Below are 6,429 nucleotides of genomic sequence, written 5' to 3'. Positions count from 1 at the left end.
TGTGCAAATTATAGGCCTTCATCTTCTGCTTCCCATTACTCCTACATAGTACCTGTGGCTTCAGCAGAGCATGAGGCAGGCCGCTTGTTTGCCTGCTCTGACAGCTGAGATGTCCATAGTGGACATTGTCTGGATTTTCGGGCCCTTGAGAGCCCTAGCAAAAACTGCCCAACCTGCACCTGTGCAAGGGCAGACTCTGCTGTTGGGGCTGTGTGGAACTCTGTTGGAAATGGAGGGGGGAGTTCAGGGTGATACAAGGTATGAAAAGTGGGAACACCTTCAGATGAGTCTCCACTTCTCCTTGCCTTGTCTCCATCTTCCCTCTCATGGTCTACTCGCACTTTCCTGCTAGCCAAGAGTTGAGGTGCATTTTTTTGAACTCACCTTGACCATTCAATGCCTCAATGAAGGTTCCCCTCCTTCTATTTAAAATAGCAGACTGGAGTGTGAATGTACTCGGTTGCCTGCCATGGCTCACGCTCCAAGCAGGTAGCCACTCTTTCCATTTAGGTGAACATTAGCACAAAGGCCTGATATATCATAACACTCATGGTAGAGATGAACTCCTTTAATCTCTTTTCAAGAGTACACAGTGCCTCTGGAAATGTAGACACAACCACATAAATTTGCCATTGTTACTCCTATTGGCATTATGTGCTCCTCACCATGTATTAAATGAACTATCTACATTGGAGCTCCTACTGAGATGCTTATTTCTGCACTAATTGATGGTGTGCATGAATCATGTGACAGTTCTCCCTCAGAGCACCTTCCTTGGAGGACTGTTCAGCCTTCTCCTTCACCCTTGAAAGACCTGTGAGAGATTTAAAGACATGAATTAGAATTGACATAAGAAAAGGGTTCATAGTCTAAATTGTACAGATCTTGTCATTTGAGTTAATAGTTAGTTGTGATAGCAATTTAAAATGAGTGACTGTCATGTGCAAGTAGTATTCTGATATCTACTTCTGTCACCAAGTCTGGGGGAGATCTCCATCTCTCTATTGCTTAATGACCCTGTTGATCTCCAACACTTCACCCTTTGCAATGGTCAGGAGATTCTTTGGAGATGCACACTTTCATCTGCAAAGAGAGAAAGAAGAGAGTAACATGTTTGAGAAGGGAATTTGTTCAGGGTAGTGGTAAGGGATGCCTGTGAGGTGGCACAAAGCTTTGGGTAAGGTTGAATGTTGGCTTTTCTAATGAGGGTCTGAGGAGGTGTCTCAAGAGAAGGGGATAAGTAAAGAGGCAAGTTGTGATGTTCTGAGGAGTGCTGTGGTGGATAATGCTGGGAAAGTCAAGAGTGTAGAGATGCATACCGGAGTGTGTTATGCCACTTATCTTTACTGCTCTCCTGAGATCATTGAACACTTTATGGCACTGTATCTATGTTCTAGGAACGGCATTTCTGGAGACTGCTTCCAAGACATCCAGCCACACTTGTCGGTTTGTGGAGCTGGCCTCATCGTCCAGTCCATAGGAATGGCACTTCTCTGCAGCTCCGTCCTGCCTCCAACATCACCTACCAGGAAGAGTCTGGATGGCAGTCTTCCCATGTGGCTCTTCCATAGTTTTCTCTGCAGAACCATTTGGACAGAATGCAGCCATTCTGACCCCTGTGATGGTATCTCTTAATGGGGAGCTTTCCACTGGCAGTAACATTCATCAGCATACCTTCACTCTGTGATTAGTCAGTCTAAAGATGCGCATGTTAGGGTGGATTGGCCATGCTATATTGCCCCTTAGTATCCAAAGGTGTATAAGTTAGTTGGATTGGCCATGCTAAATTGCCCCTCAGTATCCAAAGATGTGTATGTCAGGTGGATTGGCCATGCTAAATTGCCCCTTCGTGTCGAAAAATTTGTAGGTTAGGTGGATTAGCTATGGTAACTGAGTGGGGTCACGAAGATAGGGCAGGGGGGAGAGCCTAGTTGGGATGCTTTTTGTATAGTTCATAAGGAGAAAATGGTATTTAGTAATCTCCATTCCAATGGATTCAAAGGTTTGGATTTGGATCAGGACTCAGACATCGAGGTCAAGTTAGGATCGCAACCCTGCACTCTCTGGGGAACAGTCATCTAAAAATGATTTTGCATGAATTGGCCAATCAATAGCCTGAGGGTGAGTTCACTATCCAATTAAGGATGGCAGGCAGACTCTTGAATCTAGAGGGCCTATAGGAGGCCCTGCAGTCGGAAAGAGTAACATTCTGCCTTTTCAAGTAGGAGAGAGGGTGCCTCTCTCTGGAAGTGCTCCCCCCTCCAACTTTTTAAACTTCCAAACAAAAACTAAATTCTCAGCTGGATGACCACGGCCAACCTGCAGCTATCATGAAACAAGCAGAGAAAACTACAAAGCCTGTCTGGAGTGCTGGCCCCCTGATCTGCTGCCAGGAGACCACTTCTAGGCAGCTGGCCTAGTTCTTGGTGCGTCAGGGTTGGCCTTTGACCATAGACCTTAAGCAGCCTTTAAATACCCTTAATTGGTGGCCACCTCCCCATCCCGCCTCCAGAAAATGACCCTGAGGCAGGATGGTGCTGGCAGCATAACTTCCTGCCCGCCGGCCTTCAGGTTTGCCTCCATTAGGGAAGCCAAAATCCTCACCCAAGAGTTTGAACCTTCTAAAAATGATGGTACATAATTCATGTTGTAGTTTTTAAACAATATCCATAAGAATAGCACAAGTAAATTCCAATAATTTCTATCCAATCATGATCACACATCCAATTTAATTATGTCCACTAGAATCGGCAATGAGCTGAATAGAAACATTGACAATGATTTGGTTACCTCAATGCCTTCTTCCCCAGGGAATAGTACAAAGCAAAGGAGACTTAAAGAAGGACAGGACAATACGATGCCTTGTTCCAAAGAAAAAAACTTGCATTTATATCATGACTTCCCTTCTTCAAGAAATCCAGAGTGCTTTACAACCTTTTTTTTTAATGAAGTGTATTTACTGTCATTAAGTAGGCAAATGCACCAATCACATTCCAAACAGCAAGGTCCCACAAACAAAGTTAGTTAAATGATCAGTCCTGGTGATGGCAGTTTAAAGCTAAATACTGGCTAGGGATGCCTTGGGAATGCCTCTGAATGCCTTGGGATATTTGACATCTATGCTTCAATGTAACATTTCTTCCAAAACAGTCTCTGATAATGCAGAGATCTCTGTACTGTACTGCAGTGTCAGCCTAGCTGAAGGTCTCAAATTTGTAATGTGTCTTGAAGAAGTCACAAACATCTCACTGTGGTAATAAATGCTACCAACTGAAACTTCATCCAGGTATCAGTCGGAATAAATATTTCACACTGTTTAGTCTCAGTTTTAAGTTGTTCAGGTTGCCAGGAATAAATCAGGTATAACCTACAAGTAAATAATTGACTGTGTTGAGCCAAGTATAATGTCTAGTGTTCAGTTCATTATTGCATAATGTACATTATTTTTTACACTTGTTCATGAACTAGATTGGGGAATTTAGCAACAACAAATAAATGCCTGGAATTTATTTACATGGCATGTAAAGTATGTCAGTAAGGGGGTACAGGTCATTGATTTTCCTCTGACTTGGTGCAGGATCTTGTTTGGACATTAGCTGATGCACTGGAGAGAATTGTTTGAAAGCCCAATGACTCTATAATCTAAAACTCAAACATCTACCTCCAGTGAATGAAACTACTAATCAGACAAACAAAAATCAAAGACTAGAAAGTAGTTCACTGCATTTCTGCACTTTTTCTGTCCTGTGCATTGTAAACCCCATCTTCCTACAGCCAGTCCATATTCTTGATAATTATGGATGAATAACCAGTGTTGGCATTCTACCTTTCCCATCAGTTATTAATTAGATTTAAATATAATGCAAGTTAAATCAGGCTGTGGAGCATCCAGTTTTTGGTGCTATGACCTTTGGTGCCCCTTATGACCTCAAAATGGCTGGCCATTTGTATATGCAAATAAGGGACCATTCCAAGTCTCCACTACAACATTGGTTTCCTTTCTTGGAGAAAGACAATCCCATCAAAAGAAACAGTGTGCAACTTTCAAAAGACAGTAAGCTAAAATCTACCGCAACCCAGCTTGCCCAACTCCGACTTCCAAGTCCTGGCCCCAATCCCCAATTGCCCTTTTGGCACAGTGGTTAGCACTGCTGTCTTACAGTGCCAGGATCCAGGTTCGTATTCCCAACTTGGGTCACTGTCTGTATGGAGCTTGCACATTCTCCCCATGTCTGCATGTGTTTCCTGCGGGTGCTCCCATTTCCTCCCACAGTCTGAAGGACGTACTGGTTCATTGATCTGGACAGGTGCCAGATTGTGGCAACTGGGGGAATTTCACAGTAACTTTATTGTAGCGTTAATGTAAGCCTTACTTGTGACTAATAAATAAACTTTACTTTCCTTCTACTCTATATCTCGAGCCCAATTCTCTGGCTAACCATCCTTCTCCCTTCATCTCCCTCTGTCACCCATGGGCACGGACACACAAAATTAAGCACCACTGCCATTTTCATCTTCAGAGTTAATTTGTTGGTGTTCAAAATTGTTATTTGGCTACTAATTTAGATAAAGGCCTGAATTCTCCAACCTCATTCATGGCTGGGATTCTCTGGTCCTACTGCAGTGAATGGAGTTTTGGTTGGATGAGATTGGAGAATCCTGCCCATGGCATAAAAGTCTACATTTATTCATATTACATATACCAAAGCACACAATCCAGATGTTGGCTCCTTGTTTTAACCATTATTTTATCTTAACACAGCTTTCAGCATTATTCTTTTGTATTTTGAAGAGAAGGGGAGATTTCTTTGGTGTCTTGGCCAAAACCTATCCCTCAATTAACATCACAAAAAACAGATTATCTGGTGATGATCACATTGCTGTTTGTGGGTGTTTGCTGTGTAGCTAAAGCATTTTCAACATTACCATAGTGACTACACTTCAAAAAAAGTGCTTCATGGCTATAGCGCTTTGAGACATCCATGGGCAATGAAGAGCGCTATATAAATGCAAGTCTTCTTATTTTGATAGGTAGGGGAACATATAACCTTTCTGAAAAGCTTTATCTTAAATATTGTTGTGTTTAATTATCTTGAGGTGATTTACTAACCTGATTTATTCTAGCTGATGTTTGGAACTAAAAAAAATATTGATGTATACATTCATCAGTTTAATGCAAAATTTTTCTTAGCATTTTAGTTATGAAACAGAAAATGCTGGGAATACCTAGCACATCTAGCAACATCTGTGGAGAGAAAAACAGTAATGGCCTGAGCTTTCCTGCTGGGCAATAGCAGGGAATCACACTGAGACAGCTCCCTGATGCAGTCTGCCACCTGGGAAGTTTCATTGTGGCAGGCAGGAGGGTGGCTGAGGTTCAGATCAGTTGCCCACTCCACAAAAGTGGGCAGCCAATTTGTATAATTAAGGCCCCAGTAAGGATCATGAGAGCAGCGCTGTCTCAGGGAGGCTGCCTCCTTGTGGCAGCATACGGGACCTTGCACCAGAGGTTCCATGGCCCAAAGAGGAGGTCCTGGGTAGTAAAGATAGCTTTCACACCAGCAATTCTAAGAGCAAAGCAGTCTGAGGGACATGGTATGCAAGAACATGTACCATATGTGTGTCCAATGCAGTAAGAGACCAATGATCTTCGGGAAATATTTATGATTAATATGTGACCAAATCGTATGAGCCACATAAGCAATTGCTGTTATCTGTTAAAGATCAATAAACTGAGCTATGAAATAGAACAATTGGGACGTTGAAATAGACCACAAAGGGCAGAAGCCAAGGTAACGGGGATGGGGGGGTGGAGGTTCATGGGTGATGAAGTCGGTAAATATACCTCTTGAGGCTGGTATGAGTCAAAATACAATCAGGCTTTATTCTCACAAGCTTGAGGGAGAACCTGACCCCTTGAAAGCGGAAGCCAAAGTTCTCTCTGAACACAAGAAGCGTGGATATTTATACATCAGGGTTCCCAATACAAACCATAAAGCAAAGTCCAGTTAACAGTCCTTGATTGTAAATTATAGTTCCTTTAACAGCTTCTGATAGTCTCTAACCATGATCCAGAGACTATCTGATATCCTTGGGTCATAAAGCACAATTCTCCTGGTAGTCGAAGTCAAGGTGCCACCTCTGGTCCCCTGCTCTTCCCGCAGCTTTTCCTTTGAAGTGATTGTGTGCGATTGCAGCTGTCCCAGTGGGAGTTCTCCTTCAAACGGCCATTCTCGCACTCTACCATTTGGTAGCTGCTTCCTTTGTTTAAATCATAGACAAGCCTATGGGAAAGAAAAACTTACCACCTAACATCTATATTTAACTGTCTGTTTTATCAGAATGATATAAACAAGCGAGGGAACCATGAACAAATGGCTTATACTACTAAAAGTAAAAGATGAAACCAAGAACAAATGGCTTATACTA

The sequence above is a fragment of the Mustelus asterias genome, chromosome 8, assembly GCF_964213995.1.
Source record: "Mustelus asterias chromosome 8, sMusAst1.hap1.1, whole genome shotgun sequence".
NCBI classification, from domain to species: Eukaryota; Metazoa; Chordata; class Chondrichthyes; order Carcharhiniformes; family Triakidae; genus Mustelus; species Mustelus asterias.
The sequence above is the reverse complement of the archived record's forward strand: the minus strand, read 5'-3'. Positions refer to the sequence as shown.